Genomic DNA, 19,461 nt, shown 5'->3' on the forward strand with positions numbered 1-19,461 from the left:
CATGAACTGAGAAATATTTAATGCAATTATATACTCCCTGAGAACCAAAAGAAAAAAAATTAAGTGTTTCTAATGAATGTACTTTTGCTGTTTTCCAAGGATACAAAGATGAATGTGTGAAGGTGGCTCTGCTAAGTTGGAGTAGATTTAAGAAGATGAGGAGTCTCCCTCATGGGAAAGGAATTCAAGGAATGTGTGAAAACAATATTTTCTTCTACTTAAAAATACACACAATTATCCTGGGGCTGAGATATACCATGCGACTGTAATAGACCTATGTGTCTATACCAGGTATATGACAAAGGAGAAACATGTAGAATAAAGACCACAATCCCTGTGTGCAGCAGCATGGTCTGGGCAGTGAAAATGGCCACTAGACTGTCCTCAGAGAAAAGTTCAATATTGTAAAATGACAAATATAATCAGAGCAACACAGATTGCAGCCCTAGCTTTATATAAAAAAATAACGTCTTTGCCCTGAGAGACCCAACAGTTTTGCCAAGGCATTAACAATGTGCCTGAACCTATTGGAGAGTCACCCCATGGTAGGTGTAGCTAAATAACTTATGTAACTTTGAATGTAAACAAGTTTATTAAAATGAGTGTGCTGCACAGTGAAGATAGACAGTATGACTTTGTGAGTGTGAAAAAATGTACATTTTTCTATGTATAACAAGACTGTGGACTCCAAGAATTTTTGAATCTTTGAAGAGGAGAGACTGAAAGGGGACGAGGCTGAAGATCGAACAGCCTCATTGTGGCTGAAAGTTGATAAACCAGTGTAGTGTTTTCAAGCTCAAATGCACCTGACTTAGGTGACTACTCCATCAGGCCCATGCACGTTCCAAGTGGAGAGATGAGATTCCCCTCAAGGGAAAGGAAATTCTTGTTTACATCAACCTAAGAATAGGTAAATACAGGAATATGAGATAAGTAGGTGGCAGGTGGACTTCAGTTTAAAGTGAGAATAAGCCCAGCCAGCGTGGCTCAGTGGTTGAGCATCAACCTATGAACCAGGCGGTCACAGTTGGATTCCCTGGATTCCCAGTCAGGGCACATGCCCAGGTTGTGGGCTCAATCCCCAGTAGGGGACATGCAGGAGGCAGCTAGTCAATGATTCTCTATCATCATTGATGTTTCTATCTCTCTCTCTCCCTTTCCCTTCCTCCTTGAAATCAATAAAAATATATTAAAGTGAGAATAAAACTCTTCTCTGGGTTTAGTGTCATTTGGCCCAGAGTTATGATGATACCCAGTGGCTCACACTGGTGTGAAGACAGATTGGGAAGTCAGTTGGGTCAAGGACTCTAGAACAAAGGTTAGAAAAATTTTCTGCAAAGAACTAAAAAGTAAACATTTTGTTTTGATGGCAGTATGGTCTCTATCTTAACTAATCAACTTTGCCATTACATAGACAATCCTATATAATAAAAGGGTAATATACAAACTGACCGAATGTTGGAATGACCAGAATGCCTGTGGCCCCTCCCCCTGACTGGCCACGCCCCTGAGCAGGCGCCCCCACCCCGATCAAAACCTCCTGCACCCCCTCCCCCCAGCCAGCCCCGCCCATGGCCCCCATCGGGGGCAGGCTGACTGGACCCCACCAGTGCACAAATTCATGCACCAGGCCTCTAGTATGTAAATAAATAGGCATGGCTTTGTTACAATAAAACTTTATTTACAAAAGCAAGCTATGGGCCAGATTTGGCCCACAGGCCATATTTAGTTAACCCTTGCCCTGGAACAAGTCTGGGACTTTGAAATAGTGTAAATTATTTTAGTTTTAATTTCCTTCCACTATCATTAACATTTGGTAAAGTTTCAGTACAAGTCACAGCATCATCTTACTTGCACTGTGTAAGTACAAGTATTTCATTTACTGCAAGTCTGCTGGGGGTCGGGCGGGGGGGGAATTAACCTTAGTTAACTTTACCATCTGGAAACATCTTTATTTTGCTTTCATTTATAGAAGATAGTTTACTGGATATGGCATTCTGAGGTTGTCCATTTCTCTTTCATCACTTTAAAGATGTTTCTCCACTGTCTTCTGAATCATCCTCCATAGTTTCTGATAATTGAATCATTGTTCTCCTGTGTAAAGTGTATCATCCCGCCCCGCCCCCCCGATAGTTTTATGTTTTCTACTTATCTTCAGTTTTAAGCAGAATAATAATGCTTTGAAACATTACAGACCTCTAGCAGTTAATATTTACCTGGCTTATAAACTGAAGCTGACATCTCCTTATTATTGTTGGAAAGGTTTTTATTACAAAAATATCAGAATTACAATCACTACTTGACCCACAGTCTTGAAATATTGACATGTTCTATTAAGAAGGATGAATTTTGATGTGCCAAAACTAATTAAACATATGAAGATGTCATAAAAAGTATGAGAGGAAGTAAGTGCCATCTTCAGATGTGCAGATGTGGCATTCCTTGTCATTAAAACGTTGTAAAAATGTAGAAGTATAAAATGTATAATATTCTAGACGTGTTTAGTATAAAGTATAAACACTGAGGCAGAGTGGTTTGAGTATAAAGACCTCAGATAAGGTTTCCTTGAACTTATTACCTTACAAATCTAAACATGAGTCTAGGACCCTCACACAGGCTGAGGCAGTTTATTATTATAAAGTGGCACAAAGATGTAATAGTCAGGGCAAGTGACTAAATCCTCGACTAACCTCACAAATTAAAAAAAATCTCAGCCTCCTGGTTTAGTAGTCAAATAATAATTCTGAATTATAAAAATACTAATATATAGTGATGTGTAATCTGTCGTTTTTATGCAAATGCTTTGGAAAGTGGGAAGGCAAGTGAAATTAGTCTGGAGACAATGTATGAGAAGCAGAAACCCCCACTTCATCTTCTCCTCTTTCACAAATAACTTGAAAAAAAGGCTAAGTTGGGAGTAAATATATGGCAACATGGTGGAGAAAGATGGGGTCTCAAAGAGGTTGAGGAAACCATCAGTATTTGAAAGTATTAAGAGAACTAGATTTTCATCCCTTAGCAAATACATGTTCTGGTATCTCCTGAGATCAATTCTGAAAATAGAGGAGAGGATCAGTAAGAAAAACCTGCAGGAGATTTGAGAAAGAATTAGGCAATAACGTATGTGCTGGTCTGATAGCCACTGCCTTTTTGAACAAAGCATTCTTTAACATAGCTAAGAGAAATCAGTCAGATGAAAAAAGTCAAGAACCATATTCCACTCACATGTGGGGTATAAAACAAAGCAACAAGTGAACAAACAAGCAAACAACAACTCATAGTCACAGACAACACTATGTTGGTTACCAGGGGGAAGAGGGTGAGAGGAGGTAGAAATGGTAAAGGGGGTCAAATATATGGTGATGAAAGCGGGTGGAGTTAGCAGAGGAGGCAAGGTGGTAAACGAGAAGGAAAAACTAAGCCACAGAAAAGTGTGTCCATTAGAAAGCACAATTCAATCAAATTAATGACATTTGCAAAATAAAAAGCTATAGTTAATTCCAAGTGACTGAAAAATAATTTAAGCAACTGTGGGGCACAAGAGCAGATACCTAGATGATGTAGAGCCTAACGTACTGTGTAAAAGGAACAATGATACACTTGTTCCCATTAATTTGCTTATTTAGGAAGAGGATTAGAAAAACTAGAAATATAAAAATTGGTAAAAACAAGTATGTACTATATATTTACAAAAAGAAATTCTGTTCTTACTACAGTTTATATCCTTAGAATTTAAGAAAATAATTTAATATAGTAAAGATCTTGGCTAACAAGCAATCATATATATTCAGATTATTCACAGCCTTACTAAGTGTTGCCCATCCTAACATGTAATAGAAGGCTTGTTACCAGATCATATGGATGCCTAACAGAGATTAGGTAACCACAATAAGCTTACTTTTTCTTATTTCTTTAATCAGGCCCATAACATAGAAAATTTACCTTAGAAATTGAATATAATATATATATTATGTATATATATATATTCAAGTGCATAATTCTATATCATCTGTATATTGCATTGTGTGGTCACCACCCAAAGTCAAGTCGCTTTTCATCACCATATATTTGGCCCCCTTTACCCTTTGCACCTCCCCCTACCCCCTTTACTGTCTTTCACAAATCTTAGGATGTGAATGCACCCTGCATCTGGCTACCCTTATTTTCCTTACACTATATCACTACTCGGCTTCCTCCCTTTTCCTCCTTGTCCAGAACACTTTCTTTTGATTCTGTTCCTCGTGAAGATGTTAGATAATTATTAATGTTTGCATTCTTCCTTTCCAAGAAAGTTGACATTGTTATGCTTTACTGAGACTGAACTAACAATATTCTATAATTTTTTAATGTTTTAACCTTGTGTAGGTATTTATGCCTCTGCCTAAATGTCACTGAGGAGCTAAATTCTGCTTCATAAACATATAACACTACTGCAGATAGTTCTACCTTTAATAAAAATGGTTCCACATGAAGATTAAGAATTTTTCAATTTTTAGTGAAAATATTCATCAATTTCATGTTAAAAATAACTAATTTATTTGTGAGAGCATTCTTAAGGGGAAAATATGTTCTGATCCCCAAGTATTCAGTCTATAGAACTTTCATTAAACGAAGTTATTATTCAATTTGCCTGAATATGTATGTTATGACTTAATCAACAGATACTAAAATGTTTAGGTGTTTGTGTTAGGTTTTATGAAATATCTAAATGATAAATTAAAGAAGGAAGAGTGCATAGAAATGAAAGCAGAAATGCAAAGAAATTATGCTTTCCCACTAGCATTTGCAAAACTACTGAGGTTTTCCATTTAAGGTAATAGGCCTGATTAACTTATATTTTTGCTCTATAAGAAAATGAAGTATTTATTTTTGTCTTCTCAAAAGGACTCTACTTCTCTGTTATGGAAATGCAGTTTAAGGACATCTGTCAAACTTACTAAAATAAAAAATTTTAAATCTGATATTTCATGCTTTTAGGTTGGTGTCCCATGACTCCCTCCCTTCAAAGTCACTATTTAGGTTGTTACTGAAATTTTTCTTGACTGATGCTTCTTAAGGAATTGAAGATATGTGAGCATGAGCAGGTGTGAGGGTGGGTGTGTGTGCACACTAGCTCATGTCTACCAGCAGTTCTCAGAGCTTTTCACGTGGGATCTGATTCCCATGCTCAGCTTCAGAGTCAAGTATGCCTATTACAGTCAAAACACAGTAACAGCAAAGTGACTTCTGTAATACATCAAAAGTCAAACTCAATGAGAATTTTGTGCTATAGTTATGGGGAAAATGTCAATCCCTTACTTCTTATTTCAATACAGTAGACCCCCTTTCTTTATCCATGGTTGAAGACCTCCAGTGGGTGACTAAAACCTTGGATAGTACCAAACCTTATACTGTATCTATACTAGAGGTCTGGTGCACAAATTTGTGCATGGGTGGGGTCTGGCTGGCCTGCCCTGATTGGGGCCAATTGGGGGGGGGGGGGGAGTAGGGGATGGATGCAGGAGGTTGGCCATCAGCCTTGCCCCCCGATAGAGGTGGGTGGGCCAATTGGGGACAGGGACACCTGAGGGAGGGGCCTCGGGAGGTTGGCTTGCTGCCCACCCCTGATCAGGCCTGTTGGCAGGCCACAGTGCGCATCATAGTGACCAGTCATCCAGTCATTCCAGTCACTTAGCTTTTTTTATATATAGATATCTGTTCTATATATACAGACCTATGATAAAGTTTAACTTATAAAGTAGGCAATTTCATGGATAGAATATTTGTTCTTACTGTAGATCTTAGCAACCTCAGCATACAATTTTTCTTCTTTTCTAAAGTCAAGAACTTTCACCTTTTCACTTAAAGGAAGCACTGTATGATTTCTCTTTGGCATGGCCATCATCACTACTCTTGCATTTTGGAGCCATTGTTAAGTAAAATAAGGGCTATGTGAACACAAGCACTGCAAGGCTGTGGCTGTTGATTTAAAAAGCAAGATGGCTAAGTGACTAACAGACGTGGAATGTCTACAGTGTGGATACATTGGACAGAGGGATAATTCATGTCCCGACAGGATGACGTGTGAAGGTGAGAGATTTCATCATGTTACTAAAAATGTTAAACAATTTAAAACATAAATTGTTTATTTCTGCAATTTTCCATTTAATATTTTTCAGGACACTTTTGACCACAGGTAGCAAACCAGGCAAAGCAAAACCACAGAAAATGGGAGAGACTACTGGACTCAAAGCAGGCCCTACATACAGGCAGAAATCCACAAGGTGAGGTTTAGGAGCACTGAGAAAGCTCCTTTCCTTAAACTGTCTCAGACTGAACTCTCCCTAACATCTGAACATCAACATTTTTCAATCATTCCCATGGGCGAGTAGCATTCTCCACCCCACTTTTTCCATTTTTTTTTCTTTTATGATAACAAGAAGCCAAGGGTTCCTGTAAAAAATCCTGGAGATGAGAAAAAAAACACAAACAGGTGAAGAAATATAACTCTAACTTTGGTGTTGTAAGAATTTAGTTATATGCCATATGAATATTTGGACTGGCTCCTGCCAATAAACTCTTGGGTAGTTCCAAAAAATCTTTGGACATAGCCATTCACAATTTATATAAAATAAACCTGCAGGAGAATTTTCTTGGACAATTAACCAATCCAATTTTAAATGTATTATTTAAACAAATTCTACCCATATTTTTCACAAATCAAATGCAAAGTACTTACGGGAATTTAATCACCTGACAAGTATTTTTCTAACACATTGATTTTTAAGACATTTCGTCCAGTGAATGCAAAGAAAACAGATCCTGCTCCTTTCCAAATCATCTGAGGCTGAGAGAGGATGAGAGTGAAAAGACTGACTATGACTTGGCACAGATCAATGGCTTTGTTGGGGATTCGGGGGATAAGAACAAGTGCTTTGATGAAAAATTGTCATGCTTTTTCTTAAAAAAGACCTAGCCCAATGAGCTATGGCTGAAGATACAGAGGTCATTTGAGTAAGAATCATTTTGTGAAGGCAAAATAAAAACCACTTCTCATGCTGTAGTAATGGCAAGAAAAAGGAGTCTTCCCAAGAGAGTTTATTATGTGTCCATTAGAAGGCTTAGCATCAAATCCCACACTGGGGAGATCTAAACAAGGGTTATATGATAGCTAGGTCCCCTGCAGCAGTTATTAATGTGGGCAGAGACAGCCTAATTACCACCCAAGCTGCTCCTACACTGGCTGCCATGTAACATGGAAAGAGCAAAAGGAAAGGGAAGGAGAGACAAGTAATATGATCTATTATTTTGCAATTAACTGGAGACTAGCCCCTGTCCACTGTCAACACTCACACCACACACACACACACACACACACACACTCACACTCACACTCACACTCACACACAAATACACACACATGGCTAAATCTCCAAATACCCTAAATTAGTTCTCTGCCTCTCACACTCAGGAGGCTAAGTCAGCCTCACCTCTTCCTGCATGAAAACTTGGCTCCCAAGACCCTGGAGGACCAGGGCACCAGGTCCTTCACTCGCCTGGGAGAATGTTAGTTCGAGATTTCATTTATGTTCACAGGGTTGTAAAGTATAGCATTTACCCATATTTATTTTCCATCACTATTTCATAATTCTTGTTTTATGACTTGAGTTTAATCATGAAAATTAAATGCAAATGATTAGAAAATCCAAGTTTTCCTAACTCATTATACTTGTCTTTAATTACAACTACTAATTGGTCCAGACTCCTAGAAAAAGACAGGTTGGCATCAATTATATAATTTTACCAGAAAAGCAGACCAAATGCTTATTAGTTTTCCATGCCAGCTAATTAAATAAAAATTCATTGCTAAATACTTAAGCAGATTAGCATTGTTTGTATATAAAAATAAAAACATTTGCAAATATTATAAAATAAAATATAAGGTATTATTGTTCAGCCTTATCTGTTTAAAAAACAACTACAAAATCCAATTGTAAATAGAGTTTTAAAAAGGTAAGAAACATTTAGGGAAATATTTGCAATATTGTATAATGGTAAACAAATGGTCAATCTGTTTAACATTCAAAAAAGCTTTCCAAATCAATAAAAATGAGACTAACACTTGCTATTTCAAATGTACAAAGAATAATAACTGTTAATTTAAAAAATAAGAAAAAAAATAAAATGCTCAAACACATTTTTTAAATGTACAATCACATTGGAAAACAAATAAATGCATAATGATATTCCCCAACCTGATGGCAAAGGTGTAAAAAAGTATATAACCTAATTTGAAGAGGATATTGGGCCCCGGCCAGTGTGGCTCAGTTGGGCATTATCCTGTAACCTCAAAGATCACCGGTTTGATTCCTGGTCAGGGTACATACCCAGGTTGTGGGCTCTATCCTCAGTGGGCAGCCTGCAGGAGGCAGCTGACCAATACTTCCCTTTCACATATATGTTTCCATCTTTCTCTCCCTCTCCCTTCCTCTCTCTCTAAAAAAGTCAATACAGACATATTTTTTTAAACATGGAACTATGTATAGTGTATATCAGTACACCAAAAATAAACAGTTTAAAAACAGTTTTATCATGTGGTCTCATTTGTGTAAAAAATGTCATATATCTAAATATGTATGCACACACATAGATAAATATAATGGGAGGATATATACCTAAAATACCATTCTTTTCATTTTTTAATAATATTTATTATTACTATAAGAAGCAATGAAAGTTATTAAGTACTGTTAAAAATCTTGAATACATGATAAAACTTTATTTTTATCTTCCTCCTTCCCTGAAATGTTTGCACACTAATTGAATGTGTCAAGCATAAAGATATTGAAAGAACAATTTAAAGAGATAAATTTAGTTGGAAGGTTGGAGGAACCCTTCCTGAAAAGGGTGACATTTGAGATGTCTAAATGGATAAGTAGAATTTTGAGTGAAAGAGTTAGGCAGGCAAGAAATGCCAGAGGGTGAGTAGGGAAAGAAATAAGCTCATTTTGAGGAGGGACAGATGTGGAATTGTGTGTTAGAAGGAAACTGAAGGGTAGGTTGGGGGAAAAAAGCAATACGTAGCCCTCTCTAGACTAATGAGGAGTCTTATTATATTAATAAGGATACTTTGCACATCATTGTTTCACCTAGAACAAGGCCTGGGAAATGTCTTTGACCTCAGTTATGGGTCATGTGCCTGGAGCATTGTGAAGAACTCTGAGCCTGGTACAGTCCCATGCATTAGTTGGTCACAGAGATTGACCCAGGTGATTCGTTTATGAGTACAAAAGAATTGTCACTAATCCTTCTTAGTATGCTTTCTGCTCACAGAAATCATTTTTTAATTGATTTACAGAGAAAGAGAGAGAGAGAGAGAGAGAGAGAGAGAGAGAGACAGAGAGAGACAGAGAGAGACAGAGACAGAGACAGAGAGAGAAGCATCCATCAGTTACCTCCCATAAGCGCCAGACCTGGGATGGAACCCATAGCCTGACCAAATTGAATCCACAACCTTCTTGGTGTATGGGACAAGGTTCCAACCACTGAGCAAGCTGGCCGGGGCTGCCCATAGAAATCATTTTGAAAATCTATATTGAAAAGTTAGGTCAAAGGAGTATGAAGTACCAAATTCCTTTGCCCTGGCTAACATTACTGGTAAATGAGAATTGACATTTTGTTTTCTTTTCAGCCCACATAATATTCTTGTAAGTTACTTTTCTCTGGAATGTGTACTTGTCACTCTTGAAAGTAAGCCCAGGCCTTGAGACAGATCTTGCAGCTTAAGATCTGTGGGAATCCATCTCAGCTGATTTCTATGTGTGCTCCCTTCAGAACCCACCCCCTGGTTCTATGAATCTTTGTCTAAACATACACATGGTTTGCCTACATTGATTGAAATGACCAGTTGTTTCAGGTCAAAAGGAATTTATGTTGCTTTAAAAAAAAATACACTGTCTGCCCATTTTCATGGAGTCAATCGATTCGATCAAAATTGTTCAACAAGTTTGTACCTGCCTCTGAAGAGGATTTTCATTCATCAGGAGAAATAATTCATCAAGAGAAGTCACTGTGTGCGTTCCCCTTCACAGGCAGCTCTGTGTGACAAGACAGGGCCTGTGGTTTGTTATTACTTCACAGAACTGCCATGGAATGCTAGAGTGCATCACTTTAGCTATAGACACTTAAGAGTGGGAATGAGCCCCCCCAAAAAATAATGACTGTATGTACACTGATGGAATAGAAAACAACATCATTGACAATCATGTTTAACCTTTGTCTTCTAATTAAAAACAACACAAAACAATAGTTTTTTATTATGTTTAGGGATCACCATCCATACTCCTGAAATAATGTATCCTCTTCCCACCCTCTCCATTCTAAGTTTATCCATCCTCTGTATCATTTTCTCTAGTGTTTTAGATGTTTATTCAGTTAATGCAAAATGCTACTAAAGCTATGCAACAGCCAAATATAATTATTTTAAATATTTATCTTCTAAATTAAAAGTATCTCTTCCAAATAGAATTTGCTATTTAAACAAACCACACAAAGCAGTAATAATGAAAGCGTTATGACCTTGACTAGTCCAGAGATGATCACTTCTGCCGGGTCAGTCATTGTCCAGGCTGATGACAGACAAGCTCTGCTTTCATTTATGTATATTGAGGCAAATTCTAGGAAGAGTAAAAAAAATATGTCAAAAATTAAACTTTGGAAATTCAGTATCATGAACTATGAATCACAAACCCAAGAAGCCAGAAATATGATGAATGGTGTCTTTAACATTTAAGAAAGCATTGACTTGACATCACCTCTGTCCAGAAGCACAGCTACTTGTCAAAATTAATATCAAAATTATGCACAAGTGTGAAAAATGCATTTCAGATGTGTAAGTCTATAAAGATGTTGGAGAGAAATGGTGAAGATTATGTGAAATTGCTTTGCTGGGTTGTGAATCAATTTTCTTAGTGTTTTTGCTTTGCTGTCTTACTGCTTTCCAAAGTTTGATATTTCTCATTTGCAAGAAATTGGGATATAATTTATTTTTTTTAAAAAACTTGGATTTAATTCTATAATTTATAAATATTTATGCATATTTTCAAAGAATACATGGGTTTAACTACATTTCCCCCTGATTACTTATATGCCTAATACATCATGTGAGATCTCATATTTTGCACTTTCACAATAAAACGTTCAGATGAGAAGGGGATAACCCAAACAGCCTGACAACAAATCAGCAGACACTTGGAAAAAAATAAAGGCTGAAATTAGATATAATATAAAATTGGTGACAATTTCATTTGAGGGCTACTTTCTACTTGAACTTAAAATTTTGTTTTGTTCAAGGATGAAATCTCGGTTCAGATTTTGCTGAGGGTTCATAAACAGCCTAACAAATGACCAGCCGGTGTCAGTGACCCTACCCCATTTCTCTTCCACCTTCACTCACATGGCGAGTGGGATATGAATGCGTTGTCCTGCATCGTATTCAAAGATGACACTACTGACAGTGATTGCTCCATTCCCCGTGTGTGACTGAGAAGCCCAATATGGTACCCGGACTCCTTCCTGTACTTTGCACATATGAAGCTTGTTGGGAGACTTGTGACGGCAGCTGCTTTTAACAGAGCCTGCCATTGTTTATATCTCTGCCTCCAAAATACAAAATGGGCCGTTGCTAGGAATGAACCACTTCATTTCCTGACCACTGCAAGCCAGATTGATGTCTCTGTTGTTTCTTCCCAGATGTTCCCCAGCACAGCCATGTTGCCTAACATTGTGCTTTAGGGATGAACAAGTTGAGTTCACTTCAATGATACACATTCCTTTGGGTGAGGACTAAGTACACTGCAGTGATTCCACAATAAAAACGGAGAACTGATTCCAAGTACCTACTCTGTGTTAGCTCATTGTGATAAGTGGTGGGCAGAACACAGGCAAAGCAGGAGGCCTGGACAATGTGGTGACTAGGTAATCACACTCTCGAAACAGTGCAAGTCAACAATTTGACAAGCAAGGAATTTTATAAAAGTTAACCATTTCAGGTTTGGGTGCGAGGGAATTCTTCGTGGAACAGAATATATTTGAAAAATAAAAACATGACCAGAGAAGACACTTTGATCATGGGAAATGTGAAAAACAATACCAAAGTGGCAAATTGACAATGTGTTTGGGAGATAGTATGGCTACTGGGTGGGCCCAAGGGAAAGACTATGGGATAGAAGAAAACAAAGTAGATGTAAGGGTTCAAACCACTATATAAATTTCATAGAAACTTTGAAATCGATTAGATTAAGGACCAATCAATCCATGAGCATAAGAAGTAGTCCTGATTCTGGCACAAACTCATTGTGTGATACTGAACAAAGAATTTAACCTTTCAGGTGCCTCAATTATAAATCTGTAGATTGAGAAGACTAAACTAAAATTATAGCTCTCAAAACCTGGGTACAGAAATATTCAGAAAATTAAAGGAACAATTATGACTCCCACAAAGATCTGAGATAAGAGCATGAGTCTGGCATGTAATAGACCTGGCCCAAGGTGCCTGATGTTCTGTTACACATAGGACTGTCTCACCGGGAAATGTCTCCACATGTAGGGGAAAACCCTATATGTTAGCATCTAAGTCTAGAAGCCAATTCTGTTTTGTATGAAAATATAAATTATGTTAATCAAATGTTAATATAATTGTTTTCCCCAAAAGTGTAAAGTTCTTGTGGTGTTTGAGTTGCTAATAAAATACAACTACATTTTACATTATCACCTTCATGGTAAATCTAAATATTCATGAGAATATAATTGTTTAGCTCATATTTCAAAACGCCAATATGAGAGAAGGCATTGACAATATACACTTGAATATTATCTTCATTTACATCCACACTCTTTCATCCTAAGTGGAAGCAAGCTTCAGACTACTTCATAGTATCTTCTAAAGTGGTTGTGCCTAAATTGTCACATTTTGAAAAGCACGTTGTTTTATAATAAATTACTACTTCTTTTATTTCCCCTTTTTATGATAATTAGGGTGTCTGTTAAAATTTTTTAAATGATGTGTGCAGGTGGAAACTATCTGTGAATTTATTTCAGCTAATAAAGAGGATGGTACAAAATATGTAATTCCCAGGGGCACTGTGTGTGCTGGGATTGAGCACCACTAGATGAGATGATCTCTAAGGCCCTTCCTGATCACGCCTACTGTTATCCTGCTGATGTCAGAGTTGAGGCTCAGAAGCATCCAGTGAACTCTCAGAAGTTTAGTGTAGTATTTTTTTAACAAATGCAGCCAGAGATTAGTAAATTATTCCTTAACAGACTGAAAATGCAATGTCAAAACAAATTCATCTTTCACCAACAAAATTATATTCATCCTTAGGATATTTACCTTTGGGGTAAATATAAACATGAAATCCTTGGGCTTTTTCAGTAAGTTCTCACTAAAAGCAAAGGGTTTTCCCCTCTACTGTCCTGAAGCGTGCCGCTGGTACCCTACGCCTGCTAAGCAATCCCTTATTCATCTGATCAATTTTCAATGACATTTGAAATGTCACAATACACATTTTCTTGTCCCTTCCCCTTCTCACACTGACTCTTGTGTGAAACAGTCATGGCAATGGTATTTTTCACCATGTATTCAGTTCAGCAAATGTTGATGTAAGGCTTTTACACTTTCAGCATGTCCTGGACTCTCTCCAACACACCTTGAGCAACACCCTGGCTGGCAGTGGGTGCAGGCATGATGCAAGCCTCGACTGTCAGGATTTTCTGTGGTCTTTGCTGCTGTAGGATGTTTGCAGGGGCCCCTGGGAGATGCTCTGCTAATGAATTACAGGCTGCCTCATCTATGCAGGGCTTTGACTATCTGCCCAATCTTTCTAAGTTCCTAACCTCATGTTTCCTCTTTCCTCCTACTAAATGTCCTTCTGGGAGACATTGGATATGGGGATGAAACATTCTAATCCCGGGGTCTGCAATCTTGTCAGTGTGGACAACCCAGGGGTCTGTTGCTTTGTTTGTCTTTCCTACTTGTCTAGTGGGAGGTTTGACGAAATGAGGATTCAGATTGTGAGTCTTGTAAAAATATCTGAGTAGTTTGTTGTTGTTGTTGTTGTCGCTGTGTTGTTTTTTTAAGTCCAGTCATTAATTACAGAGAGTTCAAACTATCTTAATGGAAAATAAAATTCTGTTCATTGTTATAGGGTTCTTTTCACTCTGATGAAAGGAAGATCTTTCACATTCTGATATGTTATTTTAAAACTAACATCAGGGGTCAATCAGAGACTACTTCATGCAAATTGAGGGTAGCAGCCAACAATGTAAGATATCCTTGTGCTAAAGAAGCGACGATGGTATTTCTAAAACAGAATCCTATTGACCCTCCATTAAGCCATGCTTCAGTTTTGATAGATCAAACAAATTGAAGGGAGAGGAGTTTGGGGATAGAAATTTTAAGGATACTTTCTCTTTTTCTAACAATAGAAATTTTTATTTCATGTGAGAATCTATGATACATAGAACTCTAACCAAGTCAGATGATGTTCTCATATGGATATGAAATGAAGAAAAGGACGCCCCTTAATTGAGAGCAAATGTTATAAAAACTGATCTTTGTGCCCTGATGAGCTTAGAAGGACTTGCAAGTCCCAGTTCCTAGTCAATAATAATGTGGCTAATCAGAATGATTCCTGACCCTCGGTGTGGCCACACCTCTTCCCTGTTCAGGGAGGACGTTTTTGGTGAGGGGGAAGATGAGCGAGGTCTGGGACACTGGTTGAGTAATTTCAGTCTCAGTGGAGCTTTTCATCACAGCTATGCTTTGTGAGTGTTGGAATGATGTGTGTGTTATATGTGGGGAGGGTCCGAGCTTCAAAGACTGTAAAACACAGTATGTGGTATCTTACATCACTTCTCAAATCTGTGCAAATTCCGATTTCTCTCTGACAAGGCCTTCCCGTTAGAATGGGAAGTTCAAAAGTACAGTGCGGTTTAGATCGACTGTTCAACAATAAACATCCCTGTGAATGAAAAAGTCAAAAGCAATTAATAAATATGCTAGTCCTTGGGGTCGGATACAAACCTCTGTCATTTATAAGCTAGCACTTATCCATCAACTATAATGTACCTTCTTCCTTCGACTCATTTCCTCTTATCATGTATGATAGCTGATTATTATCATTATATCTTTGTTAACCTGAACTCCAGGATCTGCAATAAAGGTCTTGTGAACTGAAATAGCGCAATTTGTCATGCACTGGAATTTTCCTGTCTCACAAAGTTTTGAATTAAACACATAATTTCAGAGCTCCCTTATCTAAACTTTATCCACAGCCATAAATAGGGAACAGAAAGGGCTACAATGATGGTGTTCACTTGAAATGAAAACACTGAAAGTATTCTCTACTTCAAAAGACTTCTTGAGTAGATAGCCTATCACATGTATGCTAAGCCATAGTTATGGTTAAATAACTAGTTCTCACTGCTAATCTATAGGGTAGTTTATTAATCACAGAAAGTGTAATCAGTTAACCCAACCAAGAAGTTGGTGTTGGATATCATTCTTCTGCTATATTATAATCATTCAGTGTTTTCAACAGCTCTGCGGACACTCAGTTGATGATAAGGTCTTTTCTCATAAGATAAGCATTCTTGAAAGAGTAGACTGAGAGAAAATAAAAAGCATTTAGAAAAAGGTTTCTGCCAACATGACTTTCCATTAGGTTAAAGAGTTTTTTCATTTAAAAAATTAAAAGCAAAGAAAAAGAGTAGAAAAAGAACTAACCATAACAACAAGAAAAATCAACCATGGTTGTGGGCTTCTAAAAGCAAAAGAAAAAAATATAGCCATTGAATCAGGAGACCTGGGTTGGTAGATTAGGCAAGTCATTGAGCCACCCATTCATTGGTGGGATAAGAGAAGTAGGAAGGTGTCTAGATTATTAAGGCCACTGAAAACTAGAAAATTCTATGACTTAAACATCTCAGGTTAACTTGAGCCCCTTCATTTGGGGCCAGGTTGTCACTAGTTGTCCTTACAGCTCAGCCTGGTTGAGGAAGGGCCATGTTTTCTAGAGAACAGTTGTGGAGTGAACTGAGCCAGAGCTGGGCATGTTATAATTAAAACAGCTGCACTCTAGCCTCATCTTTAGAAGTAACAAATAACAAATACAATGAATCCTGGTGCTTCGGTATGTCCACTAGCAAACATGGATTCTGAGTAATTTATTTTGTTGACTTAATACCCGTTCTTGCATTTTAATATAACAGTGACATTGAGAGCCCTTGAAGGTCTAAAATATGGCTCTAGTGACATGTTTGGGGATTCCATTTGGTGATGATCTTTGATATGCTACCTCTTTAATTATTCATACTTTCAAATGAGTGGGGGGTTTTTTTGAAACAACATACTTTAGAATTTTAAGAACTAGAAAATAGACGTCTCTTCAGTTCTCTTGTATCTATTTACTCTTTAAGGCAAGAGGAGAGATTACTGACCCACCTTCTACTCTTAACATTCTCTGATTTTAGTAGCTACTGATGTCACCAAAAGCTGGAGAAGACAAGCACCTTTGTGATTGGTTCTACTGGGAAAATAACCTTGTAAAACAAGACTTTATGCCAACTGATTGTCAAATTGCTAGTTTCAGTGGGTTATTACATTTACTGTCTTCCATAACTCTATTAGGGAAAATTATATTCTGTAGAGTAAAATACTTTTTGAAAGCAGAATGCAACAAGAAGGAAAAGAGCCAGCAGTCATTTCATTCCCCCACATTGTTGATGGCCAAATGCTTTGAGGGGGAAATAGCTGAAAGCCATGTCTTCCTAGCTATGAGAGTTGATTCACATGCTCAGCATGGAATGGAAGTCCTGAGAGGCCAAGGACTCACGTTCTGAAAGGTCTTACCTCATGAGAAAACTTGGGCCAGGAAATATTACTTGACTTTAAGCTACATTCAAAGGGATGGTTTTCAAATTATTGGGATGAAATCTGATTGAGAGTGACAATTCTTTATGGTTCAGGAACACAAGTCTTAACTTCCTTGATGATTTATTTACTCTTTTATTCCATCTGCGTCACCTGAGTGTCTCTTCTTTAAAAAAAAAAAAAAAGCAGTAAAGACAGGGAAAAAGATTTTAAAAACCAAACCCAAATTGACCAATTGCATATTTTTTGATGTTGAAATGCTTAGAAACTACACTTTTTTTGGTCTCAAAATGTTTTCAAGGTCAAGGGGTCAAAGGACTTTGAGTGAGCTCATGATTTAGAGAGTACAACTAATTAAACTCCTTCTTAGAATGTCTATTATAGTCTTTGAGTATTTAGTATAATTTAAAGCAATTGTCCCCATAGGGGGGTCTAATATTTTGCACAGTTTCATTGAAATAGTTGTCCTGCCTGAGGAAACTAAAAGAATTTCAGAGGTACATTTCAGGACCTTGTTTCTGTTGATAATAGTCTTCCAGAATTTATATTTATTAATATTGCTTTATTTTGGTCAGACTCCTACAGGAAATCCTGAGGAGTGTGTGTTTCTGGCATATTTTATCTTAGCTAGTTCCATCCCTTTGGTCTTGCATCCTGATTGCTGGACTGAAGAGTACCTTTGAAAGCCTCTGCTCTTTAAAAGAGCTGAGGATGACAACAAGCAGGAACTTCAACACTCTAGGAAGACAATCTATCTACTCTCTCTAGTTATCATTAAAATGTCTTTTAGACGTAGGTCATAACTGGAAACCTATAAATGATGTCTGTGTAGTAAGCACTTCCCACAGAGCTGGAGTCCCAAGTGATTAAAATTTATCACATTGTTCTTATGGTTACAAATACTGCTGATATGTGTCATTACTTAGAAAGTACTATTCATAACATTTTGAGTTTAGTCCAAATAGTTTTCTTTCTGAATTTCCCATAAAATGCTCTTGATCTTTTTTTTAAAAAAGGTCTAATCCGCTTCTCCTTTGAAGGAACAAAGAAAAGGAGTTGATTGTTTTCTAGTTTAAATTTTGTTTGGTTTGATATATTTATTGCCTGGTGGGGTGCATCTAATTTTCCACTGGCTTTTCTGACAAAGTAATTAGGATGGAACTATTCAACATGCAGGATCTAAGCTCTTTGTCATGAATTAAAAGTTATGGTGCTTAGCAGTGGTGGCTCTATTAAAATGATATGTAACCATGAGACCTCATATTTAGCAGTGATTTGTTTTGCAAAATTGCATGCTCCAAATGTACGTATGTGCTCTCTGATTAACCAACACAGTACGCACTGAGATGCTTTCAAGTGCACCCCTAATATGGTAGGAGTTTGTCAGAACACAGGAAAACAGGCAGCCTCTTTTTGTCTCCTGGAGAACTAAAGATCTAAAGTTCTTTCAACATGATTTTTCAACCCTCTTAAATTTGTCAAGTCCCTGAGTTCATATCTCAAGGCATAGGATTACTGCAGAGTATCCTATACATTCAACTCTTAAACGGTATTTTATTTGGAAGGCAGTGGGTTGAACTGGCTTGTATTTATAGAGAAAATAAGCCAGTGAAGACAATATGCCACCTGCTTTTCTGCTTAAAAGTGCCTGGCTGGACAAATTGAGTTTTGTAAATTGATTTCTAAATTCTGGAACTAAGTGTACCTTGTAATAATATTAAGATATCAAGAAAGGAACAAAAGCAAGATATTAATGGAATTAAAAGCCAAGAGGTTTTAACTAAGGAATACATCCAAACTCTTGTCATGATTTTGACTCCTACTTACTAAAAGTTCAACACCATCTAACCATTTAATTTAGGTGACCAAATATATACACTATCCTATCTAATAAAGAGGGAATATGCTAATTGACTGCCATGCCCTCACAAAGGTGGCAGTGCCTACAGCCAATAAGGAGGGAATATGCTAATTGACTGCCATGCCCTCAAAGATGGCAGTGCCCACAGCCACAAGATGGCGGCGCCCAGTCCCCTCAGCCCCGCCAGGGCAGCAGGCGTGCGGCATGGCCGAGCCTGCCCCCAGGCAGGTCCAGCCACTCTGCGCACCTGTATCTGGAGTCCCCCAGTCCCCTCAGCCTCCCAACCGCCCAGGGCCACCTGAGGCTCAGGTAACCAGGGCCAGCTGAGGCTTGCACTGCTGGCAGTGGCAGCAGCAGAGATGTGATGGGAGCATCACCTTCCCCTGATCATCAGGTCGCCTTCTGCCCCTGAGGGCTCCAGACTGTGAGAGGGGGCAGACCTGGCTGAGAGATCCCCCCTCCAGTGCATGAATCTTCATGCACCGGGCCTCTAGTTGTACTATAATTTAGCATTCTATATTTTACATTTTCATGTAATTTATCAATGGAAGGCATGCTTTATAAAGATGTCCATAATTTTTATCTCATAGTTTTAGAAATAAATGAAAAAAGAAAAGGTAAGCTTCTTCACTTAGAATTCTGGAGTCAAGAGTATTTAGGATTTAAGTAGGCCAATTGCCGGATCTAG

This window comes from Cnephaeus nilssonii (assembly GCF_951640355.1).
Source record: "Cnephaeus nilssonii genome assembly, chromosome: 9".
In the NCBI taxonomy this organism is placed as follows: Eukaryota; Metazoa; Chordata; class Mammalia; order Chiroptera; family Vespertilionidae; genus Cnephaeus; species Cnephaeus nilssonii.